General features: G+C 41.5%; 1 protein-coding gene across 2 annotated transcripts in view; it reads left to right on the top strand.

Moving 5' to 3' along the window:
* The first annotated feature begins 2937 nt into the window (after positions 1-2937).
* Positions 2938-11245, top strand: part of LOC121498749 (syndecan binding protein) — a 37233-nt gene continuing 28925 nt past the window's right edge. For both annotated transcript variants that reach the window (XM_041768860.1, XM_041768859.1), the window contains exon 1: positions 2938-3076. The gene's annotated coding sequence lies outside the window, so the exon portion shown is untranslated. The remainder of the gene's footprint in view (positions 3077-11245) is intronic.

Genomic DNA, 11245 nt, shown 5'->3' with positions numbered 1-11245 from the left:
CGGAACAACTCTTCGACACTACAGAGCTACCAGAAATGCATGTGCAAGTGGATGTCCATTTGTTTTTAAAGATTTATCTATGTACTTGAGAGAGAGCACGAGCAGGAGAGGCAGAGGGAGAGGGGGAGAGAGAAAGAATCCCAAGCAGACTCCATGCGGAGCATGGAGCCCACCATGGAGCTTGATCTCAAGACTCCAAAATCATGACCTGAGCAGAAACCAAGAGGCAGAAGCTTAACCTGCCTGCCACCCAGGGACCACCATGTGCAGAGTTTTCTGTGGACATAAGTTTTCCACTCATTTGAGCAAATATCCATGAGCATGATAACTGGTTCATATGGCAAGACTATGTTGATCTGTGTAAGACCTTTGAAATTACTTGCATAATCTAAAAACTAAATTAAAAAAAAAAAAAGAACTTCCAAATTACCTTCCAAAGTGGGTGTACCATTTTACATTCCCACCAGCAATGAATAAATATTCTTGTTGCTCCATATCCTCACTCGACATTTGGTATTGTCAGTATTTTGGATTTTAGCCTTTCTAATAGGTATGCAGTGGTATTTCATTGTTTTTTTAAATTTGCATTTCTCGAATGTCCTCTCCATACACATACTTGCCATTTGTATATCTTATTTGGTGAGCTGTCTGTTCAGATCTTTTGCCCAGTTTTAAATAGGGTTGTTTTCCTGTTGTCGAGGTTCAGGTGCTCTTTGAATATTTTGAATACAATCCCCTTATCAGATATGTATTTTGCAAATATTTTCTCCTACTTTGTGGCTTGCCTTTTCCTTTTATAAACAGCATCTTCCACAGAGCCAAAGTTTTACATTTTAGTGAAGTCTAACTTGTAAATTTTTCTTTCATGGATTGTGTTTTTGTTGTATCTAAAAACTTGTGACCAAACCCAAGGTTACCTAGATTTTCTCCTATGTTATCTTTGAGAAGTTTAGTTTTGCATTTTACAATTAGGTAGGGCAGCCTGGGTGGCTCAGAGGTTTAGTGCCGCCTTCTGTGGGGGCGGGGGGATCCTGGAGACCTGGGATGGAGTCCCACATTGGGCTCCCTGCTTCTCCCTCTGCCTGTGTCTCTCTCTCTGAGTCTCTCATGAATAAATAAATAAAATCTAAAATAAAAAAAAAAATAAATAAATAAAAGAATTTAAAAAAAAATAAATAAAAGTAGGTTAATGATCCATTTCAAAGTAAGTTTTGCAAAAGGTGCAAACTTTTTTTTTTTCTTTGCATGGGGCGTTCAGTTGTTTCAGCACCATTTGTTGAAAATACTATCCCCTTAGTGCCTTTGCCAAAGATGTACTGAATGTATTTGCATGAGTCTATTTTTGGGCTCTGTATTCTGTCCCACTGATCTATTTATCTAGTCTTTTGTCAATACCACAGTCTTGAATACTGTGGTTTTCTAGTAAGTCTTGGTACTTTGGCCTGTGACTTTGTTCCTCTTCTTCAGTGTTGATTGGCTCTTCTGGGACTTCTGCCTTTCCCATAAAAACTTTAGGATTACTTTGCTTACTTTGTTGATGTCCAAACAATAACTCTCTAGGATTCTAATTGAGATTGTGTCAAATCTATCAAGTAGGGAAGAACTGACATCTTGACAATATTCGATTTTCCTACTCATAAACATGGGCTATTTCTCCGCTTACTTGGATCTTCTTTGAGGTCTTTCATCCCAATTTTATAATTCTCGTCCTATGGATTTTGTACACATTGTGTTAGATCTAGACCTAAGTATTCCATTTTTTTTATGCTCATGTAAGTGACATTATGTCTTTCATTTCAAATTCTAATTGCTGGAATATGTAAGTAATTGGCTTTTGCATATGTTAACTTGTTAACAAAGTTGTATCCTACAACTCTGCTATAATTGCTTATTAGTTTCGGGGAGGGGGGTTTGGTTAACTTTTTTGGATTTTCTTCATAATCATGTCACATGTCTACTATTTAAAAACAGGGATCCCTGGGTGGTGCAGCGGCTTAGTTGCCTGCCTTTGGCCCAGGGCGCGATCCTGGAGACCCGGGATCGAATCCCACGTCGGGCTCCCGGTGCATGGAGCCTGCTTCTCCCTCTGCCTGTGTCTCTGCCTCTCTCTCTCTCTGTGACTATCATAAATAAATAAAAATCAAAAAATAAAAATAAAAACAGGTATATTTCTTCGTTACCAATCTATTGTCTAATTAACTTTAAATGTCTTTTATCAGCTAGACCATAAACTCTCTAAGTTTCCATCTTGTCATCTCTTTTACGCTCAGATTTTTATTAGTTCTACCACGTTAAACGGTGGCGGCAGTAAATAACTAGAAATAAGATGCTCCTAAGTCAATGCTATTCCGTCAAGTACCGTTTGTCGCTCTTCGGCAGCTACGTGAACGGGTGACCTAGCGCCTGTCTGTGCGCGAACGGGGATGTTCGTCGACTCTAGGCTGATGCCAGGACTAAAGGCCGCGGACACCGGGGTCAGGACAGTCCCTGGGGCAGACCCCGAAGAAGCAGTTTAGCGCCTGCCTGAGGACACGGGTCATACTTGTGCGCGGCCCACGCATCACCTCGGACAGCCAGAGAACTTTCGCTCAGATGGACGAGGAGCCAAGGAAACAGTCGTACCAAGGGGCCGGGTTGAGGCGGGTCCGTGCAGGCCGGGTCTGAGGGCCGCGAGCGCGGACGTCGAGGGAGACGCCGAGGCTGGGACGGGCGGTGGGAGGAGGCCCCCGGGGGCGAGCGTCCCGGGCTCCCCGCGGGCTGGAAGCGAAGGGAGCCAAAGGGCGTGGCCCCGAGGCCGGCGGGAAAGTGCGGAGCCGCGCCCGGGAGGGGAGCGGGCGGGCGGCTCTCGGCTCCCCAGCCCGCGCCCGCCGCCCCCGCCCCGCCCCCCGCTGCCCGTTACCATGGGGACCGGGTCACCTGACCGCGGCCGCGCGCCTGCGCGGGCGGAAGGAGGGGGCGGCGCCGTGACGCGCTGGGCGGGCGGTCCTCGGGCGCGCGCGGCTCTCCCCGCCTCGGGCTTCGGAGTCCGGGCCAGTGACCGGAGGCGGCGGCGGCGGCGGCGGGTCCTGCGGCCGAGGTGAGCAGCCGTGGGCGGGCGAAGGGGGGCGAAGGGGGGCGAAGGGGCGCTGAGGCCGCGTCGGAGGCGGGGGCGGGGGCGCCACGGGGCGCTGGCGGAGGGCGTCTCGGCCGCGGCGGCGATCGGGGGCGGCGGCGACGCCCTGTGCTCGGGGGTCCCCGCCCCTGCCTGCGCCCGGAGCGGCCCGGGGCGAAAGTCGGCGCGAGCCGCTCGCTGTGCCTGCCCGGCAGCGCTGCGGGGGTCGCGGTCCCGCCCGGGCCGGGGGGCGGCGGGCGGCGGAGAGGCCCGGCCCGCGGCGCCCCCCCCGCCCCCGCTCCCCCCCCCGCCCCCGCCCCCGCCCCCGCTCCCCGCCGCAGCTCAGGGCGCCGGGTTCCGGGCCGCTCCGCCGGTTTCTGTTGCCCTCGGGCCGCGGGCCCCCGGGAGCGGCGGGGCCGGCCTTGCTCGGACGGCGCTGGGTCCGGTCCTGGGCGGCGGGGCCCGCGGGGCCGGGGTGCGTGCGGGGCGCCGAGCCGACTGCCCGGCCGGCTGGGAGGGGAGTTCGCGGCGCCCGGGAGAAGCCGGCGCGCGGGGGCGCTCCCCGGACCTGCGGTGACCCCGTCTCGTTGCAGGATCTCCTTGTAATAACGGGAAAGTGAGGGCACAGGGATGTGGAAAGTTTCCCTCTTTACCGAAGTGGAACTATTTGATCCCGGTCCCCAGCGTACCGGGCTCGCAGGCGGTTTCTGGGTTGTCTAGTGTGGATGTTATCCGTCTGCTCATTTACTGTCTTTTTTTCCCCTTTCTTCTCTATGCAAGTACGTTCCTTGGAAAGGACCTTGGGGGACGCCTGCGTGGCTCAGCGGTTGAGCGTCCGCCTTTGGCTCGGGGCGTGACCCCGGGGTCCCGGGATCGAGTCCGCATCGGGCTCCCCGCGGGGAGCCTGCTTCTCCCTCTGCCTGTGTCTCTGCGTCTCTCCGTCTTTCTCGTGAATAAATAAATAAAATCCTAAAAAAAAAAAAAGTACTTTTGGTTTGTCAGACTTAACATCTACGTGTCTGAAAAAAAAAAAAACGATTAAAAAGGAAAATTACATTGAAAACAGCTGCAGGCTGTTGGCTTTATCTTCAATGTATGTAGGTGATTAAAATTCACGTTTTAGTTTTTTTTAAAAGTTTTTTTATTCATGAGAGACACAGAGAGACGCAGAGACACAGGCAGAGGGAGAAGCAGGCTCCGTGCAGGGAGCCCGACGTGGGACTCGATCCCGGGTCTCTAGGATCACGGCCCGAACCCGAGGCACATGCTGAACCCCAGAGCCACCCAGGGGTCCAAATCTAGATTTTCCGATCTTTAGCTTTTCTATTTGAGGTTAAGGGCAAACAGTAAAAAAAAAAAAAAAAAAAAAAAAGAAACAAAGTTTTTTCATGTTTTCTGTTACCAGTTTAGTTCTGTCATTTTTTGTTCCTTAGGTGGTACTAGGAGCGCCTGGGTGGCTCAGTCAAGTATCTTCCTTCTGCTTAGGTCATGATCCCGTGGTTCTGGGATGCAGCCCCTTGTCTGGCTTCCTGCTCAGTGGGGAGCCTGCTTCTCCCTCTCCCTCTGTTGCCCCCCCTGCTTGTGTTCTCTCTCTTGAATAAATAAATTTTAAAAAATCTTAAAAAATAAATTAAAAAGATAAATGGTGTGGAATATTACAGATCAAGTGGTTTGTGCCACAAGATGAAAATAAGGAAGTGGAATGTCTTTTAAAATGTTCAGGAAATAGTCCATTATAATCCAGATTTAACTCTGACAACACTAATTTTTGAGTGTTATAAGGACATGACCAGAAGAGGATGAATTTACAAACAGTTGGCAGGTGAATGTACTCTTTAATAAAACCATTACCTAAATTAAACATGACTCAACTTTTTTTTTTCCTGTTTTTGTCAGATTTTGGTACTTTTTTTAGGTAGTGAATGCCAAGATTTTATATAAAAAAAGTTTTTCAGAACAACTTTAAAATATGTCCTTTATCTAGTAATAGTTACATTAGCATTATTAACTTCTTTTCCAGTGCTGCCAATATTATTTATACATTTAGGTTTTGAGGAGGTCAGTAGTAACATGGCTCAAAATGTAGTTTCCTTCCTTCTAAAGGTCCTCCAGTTGGAGATGCCTGGGTCGCTCAGCGGTTGGGCGTCTGCCTTTGGCTCAGGGGGTGATTCCGGAATGCCTGGATTGAGTCCCGCAATGGACTTCCTGCATGGAGCCTGCTTCTCCCTTTGTGTCTCTGCTTTTCTCTCTCTCTCTCTCTCTCTCTCTGTCTCTCATGAATAAATAAAATCTTTAAAAATTTTAGGCACTGCGGTGTCTCATTTGGTTAAGTGTCGGCCTTTGGCTCAGGTCATGATCCCCAGGTCCTGGGATCTAGCCCTGAATTGGGCCCCCCACTCAGCCAGGAGCTTCCCGCTCTGGTCCTGCCTCTGCTCATGTCCGTGCTCTCTCTCTCTTAAATAAATAAAATTAAAAAAAAAAAAAAAGTCCTCCAGCCAACCACATTTCCTTTCTATAAGAGCCAACTGCTTTGTGTTTCTTAGGTATCCATCCAGGGATATCTTATAACTGTACAAACATAGAACTATATTCAACTATATTCTCCTTCCTCTTTTTTATTGTAATAAAATACACATAACAAAATTTATCATCTTAACCATTTTTAAGCATGTAGTTAAGAGGTATTAAAAACATTGACTATGTTGTACAATCATCACCACCGTCTGTCCTTAAATAACTCAACTTGTACGGTGGGTACTCTGTAACCATTTAGCAATAACTCCACATTCTCTCCTTCCCCCAGCCCTTGGTCACCATCCTTATATCTTTACAATTTTGAGTAAGTACCTCATATAAATGGGATCATACAGTATTTGTCATTTTGTGATTGGTTCATTTCACCTAACAAAGTCTTCAAGATTCATCCAGCATGTTGCAGAAATTCCTTCCATTTTAAAGTTGAATAATGTTCCGTTGTATGTGCATACCACATTTTGCTTGTCCATTTATCCATAGATAGATACTTGCATTACTTCCATGTTTGAACTTTTGTGGATATTGCTGTTATGAACATGGGTGTACAAATATCTCTTTATATACAGATTTTAATTCTTTTGGATGTATACCCAGAAGTGGAATGCTGGATCATATGGTAATTAAAAAAAATATATATATATATATTTTTTTTTGTGGAACTACCACACTTTTTTATAGTGGGTATACCATTTTACATTCCCATCAACAGTGCACTGGGTTCCAGCTTCTCCACATCCCTAATTGATACTTTAAAAAAAAACCAATATAGTCAACAGTGTTGTACTAGTTCTGGATATACAGTATAGTGATTCAATGATACCATATATCACACAGTGCAAATGCATTCCTTAATTCCCATCACCAGTTTTACCCATCTCCCACCCATTGCCTTTCTGATAACTGTCAGTTGTTCTCTATAGTTAAGAGTCTTGTTTTTTTGGTTTGCCTTTTTCCCCCTTTGTTCATTTGTTTCTTAAATTCCACATATGAGTGGAATCATGGTATTTGCCTTTTTTCTTATTTTGCTTAGCGTATTGTCTAGCTTTATCCATGTCATTACAAATGACAGGGTGTTATTTTTTATGGCTGATTAATCACTGTGTGTGTGTGTGTGTGTGTGTGTGTGTACATCCTTCATCTTCATTTGTCTGTTGATGGACACTTGGGTTGCTTTCATAATTTGGCTATTGTAAATAATACTGCAGCAAACACCGGGGTGCCAGTATCCCTTTAAACTCATTTTTGTATTTTTCTTAGGTAAATACCCAGAAGAGCAATTACTGGATAATACGGTAGTTCTATTTTTAACTTTTTGAGGAACTTTCATAGTGTTTTCCAAAGTGGCTGTACCAGTTTGCATACCCACCAACAATGCAAGAGGGTTCCTTTTTCTTACATCCTGGCCAACACTTATTTTTTTTATTGTGTTTTTGATTTTAACCATTCTGATAAGTGTGAAGTGGCATCTCATTGTAGTTTTGATTTGCATTTCCCTGGTGATGAGTCATGTTAAACACCTTTTCACGTGTCTATTGGCCACCTGGATGTCTTTTTTAGAGAAATGTTTGTGTCTTCTACCCACTTTTAAAATGAATTATTTGTTCTTTGGTCTTTGAGTTATATACGTTCTTTATATATTTGAATACTAACCCAGTATGTTATTTGCAAATATCTTCTCCCATTCTGTAGGTTGCTGTTTATTTTTGTTGATTGTTCCTTTTGCTGTGCAGAAACCTTTTATTTTGAGGTAGTCCAGTAGTTTATTTTTGCTTTTGGTTCTCTTGCCTTAGGAAACTTATCTAGAAAAATGGTGCTACAGCCCATGCGAGAGCCGTTACTGCCTGTCCTCTTTTTTTGGATTTTATGGTTTCAGGATTCCCTTTTTAGGTCTTTTTTTTTTTTTAATTTTTATTTATTTATGATAGTCATACAGAGAGAGAGAGAGAGAGAGAGAGAGAGGCAGAGACACAGGCAGAGGGAGAAGCAGGCTCCATGCACCGGGAGCCTGACGTGGGATTCGATCCTGGATCTCCAGGATCGCACCCTGGGCCAAAGGCAGGTGCTAAACCGCTGCGCCACCCAAGGATCCCCCTTTTTAGGTCTTTAATCCAATTTGAGTTTTTGTGTATGGTGTGAGAAATTGGTCCAGTTTCATTCTTCTGCTTGTATTTGACAAGTTTTCTCTCAATATGTTTTTTTTTTTTTTTTTGATAGTAGCCATCCTAATGGGGGTGAGGTATCTCCCAGTTTTGATTTGCATTTTTGTAATGCTTAATGGTGTTGAAGATTTTTTTTTCATGTATTTATGGCCATTCTTGTATCTTTTTTGGAGAAATGTCTATTCAAGTCCTTTACCAGTTTTTTTTTTTTTTCTTGTTGAGTTTTAGTAGTTCTCTAAATATTCTAAGTATTAATCCTTTATTGGATAAGTGATTTGGAGATGTTTTCTCCCATTCTGTGGGTTGCTTTTTTGCTCTGTTGATGCTGTCTTTTGATCTACAAAATTTTAAATTTTTCATGCAGTCCAATGTATCTAGATTTTCTTTTGTTATCTGTGTCTTTGGTATCATGTCCAGAAAAATCACTGTTAAGTCCAAGGCTATGAATCTTCTTTCCTATGTTTTCTTCTAAGAGTTTTTATTGTTTTAGGTCTTAAATTTAGTTCCTTTATTTTGAGTTGAATTGGAAATAGTATTATGTAAGGGTCATCTTCATGCTTTTGGACATGGATATCCAATTTTTCAGCACCAGTTGTTGAAAGACTTTTTTATTCATTGAATGGTCTTGGCCCTCTTGTCAAAAACCATTTGACCATATAAGTGAGAGTTTATTTCTAGGCTATTTTTTTTCCCATTGATTTGTATACCATTATACTAAAAGATTAGTTTTGATTACTGTAGCTTTATAATAAGTTTTGAAATCAGGAAGTATGAGCCTTCTGATTTTATTCTTTTTCAAGATTATTTCGGATGTTTGAGTCCCTTGAGACTTCATATAAATTTTAGGATGAGTTTTTCTATTCCCTGATAAAAAAAAATCACTGTGATTTTGATAAGGATTGCATTGAATCTTGAGGTCACTTTGGCTGATACATTTTAACAGTATTAAGTCTATCAATCCATGAACATGGGATGTGCTTCATCTTATTTATATCCTCTTTGATTTCTTTCAGCAGTGTTTTGTAATTTTTTTTAAATGATTTATTTTAGAGAGAGAGCATGGGCATGAGCACAGGCAGTGGGGTGGGGTAGGGTGGGGGCGAAGGGAGAGGAAGAGAATCTTAAGCAGACTCCCTGCTGAGTGCAGAATCTGACCTGATCCAATCTCATAACCTTGAGATTAGGACCTGAACCAAAATCAAGATTGTATACTTAACTAACTGAGCCACCCAGTTACCCCTATAGTTTTCATTGTACAAGCCTTTCATTCACCTCCTTGATTAAATTAACAAACTTGTTAATTTGTAAGTATTCTTTTTGAAGCTATTGTAAAATAGTAACAATTTTCAGATTATTTTTCATGTCTAGAAATAAACTGATTTTGTGCATTGACTATACCCTGCTACATTGCTGAATTTATTAGTTCTAACAGCTTTTTCTTTGTGACATCTTTATAGTTTTCTAAACCTTAAACATGTAAATCAAATAATCTGCACAGATCATTTTACTTATTTTTCAATTTGGATGCTTTTTATTTCTTATTTTTGTCTAACTACTCTGGCTAGTACTTCCAGTAATATGTTGAATAGAAATGGTAAAAGTGGGTTTCTTTGCCTTGTTTCTGATCTTAGAGGAAAAACAGTCAGTCTTCATCATTGAGTTTTTGGTGTGGGTTTTTCATATGTGGCTTTTATTATGTAGATGTAATTATCTTCTATTTCTAATTTGTTGAGTGTTTTTTCATAAAAGGTTGTTGAATTTTATAAAATGTTTTTTTTCTGCATCAATGGAGATGATCATGTGTTTTTATTTCCCTTTATTTTGTTGATGCAGCCTGTTATATTGATCAGTTATTTGTGTGTTGAATCATCCTTGTATTCCAGAAATAAATCCCACTGGTTAAAAGATGTATAATCCTTTAATGTGCTATTGAATTCCATTTGCTTCAATAAACCAGTGGGATTTATTTCTGGAATACAAGGATGATTCAACACACAAATAACTGATCAATATAACAGGCTAGTATTTTGAAGATTTTTTGCAGTGTTCATAAGGGATATATTGGTCTGTAGTTTTATTTCTGGGAGTGACTGACTTGGATATCAGGTTAATGCTGTCTTCATAGAATAGGTTAGGAAATATTCCCTTCAGCTTTTGCCAAATTTTAAGAAGGATTGGTAATCTTTTTTAAATGTTTAGAAGAATTCACCAAGGAAGCTTAAGGTTTATGGCTTTTATTTGTTGGGAGATATTTGATTACTGATTCAGTCTTGTCAGTAGTTATAGGTATATTGAGATTTTTAATTTATTTGTGATTTCATTTTGGTAGGCTTTATATTTCTTGGAATTTGTCCATTTAATCTAGGTTATACAATACTTTGGTGTACAGTCATTCATAGTACTGTCATAATTTCTGTAGAATCAATGTGCATATTCCCATTTCTCATTTTAGTATTTTGACTTTTCTCTTTCTGTCTTTGGCTAACAAAAGGTTTGTCGATTTTGTTTCTTTTTTTCTCAGATCATGTTTTGGTTTCATTGTTGTTGTTTTCTTCTATTTTCTAGTTCATTTATCTTCTAGTTCATTTATCTTTAGTCTCTATGATTTCCTTACTTCTGCTATTTAGGTTTAGTTTGTACTTTTTCTAGATCTTTAAGTTCCCTCTTGCTTGTAAGACAAATATTAGCATGTTTATATACTGCTCTCTAAAAACATGCTTTGTTTTTTAATGTTATTTTAGACCTTTTTATGTTAATGTATATAGAACTTCCTTCTTTGAAGTATTTTGCTATTGCAGTTGGTGCTTCAAGAATAAGCTTTTATATATGTCACTTTTTATGTGCAAATATATTTGTGGACTGGAGGCTGCAGGGTTGGAGGGTATCTGTATTCATAATTTTGATAGATACTGCAAACTTACTTTGTATGGGAATTGTACTTCCATGAGTAATATATGAGTGTTTTATAAAACCTTACTATTGAAGTCTGTTGTCAAACTTTGGAGTTTTGCCAGTCCAATAGGTCAGAAATGGAACCTTATGGGTAAGAGGAGAGTATTCTGCTTAATAGTATATTTCATATGGCCACATTTCACAATGGCTTATCATGAGAATTTCCCTGGCTAATTATTAAAGAGTTCCTAAGTCCTTCCATGAAATCTGTGTCAGCCTGGGAAGCTATTTTTAACTTGTGCCCAGGTAATTCTGATCTGATGATTAGCCAAATTTGAGAACCATTGCTATAGAGAGCTGTTGACTTTATCACAGTGAGTTCATCGACATCATTTATGAATCATCTAGAATGCTTAGTGTACCATAAAACATAGTCATCACCATTTACCATCTGAGCCCAATGGACACTTCTTTTTTTTATATATTTTAGTTCATCTTCAGAAAAATTTGCCAAAGTGATGGTAAAGGGACGGTTGAAGCACAGTTTTGCCAGAAATACAATTTAAGT

The sequence above is a fragment of the Vulpes lagopus genome, chromosome 9 (assembly GCF_018345385.1).
Source record: "Vulpes lagopus strain Blue_001 chromosome 9, ASM1834538v1, whole genome shotgun sequence".
In the NCBI taxonomy this organism is placed as follows: domain Eukaryota; kingdom Metazoa; phylum Chordata; class Mammalia; order Carnivora; family Canidae; genus Vulpes; species Vulpes lagopus.
Note: the sequence above shows the minus strand (reverse complement) of the source record. Positions and strands in the feature narration are given on the sequence as shown.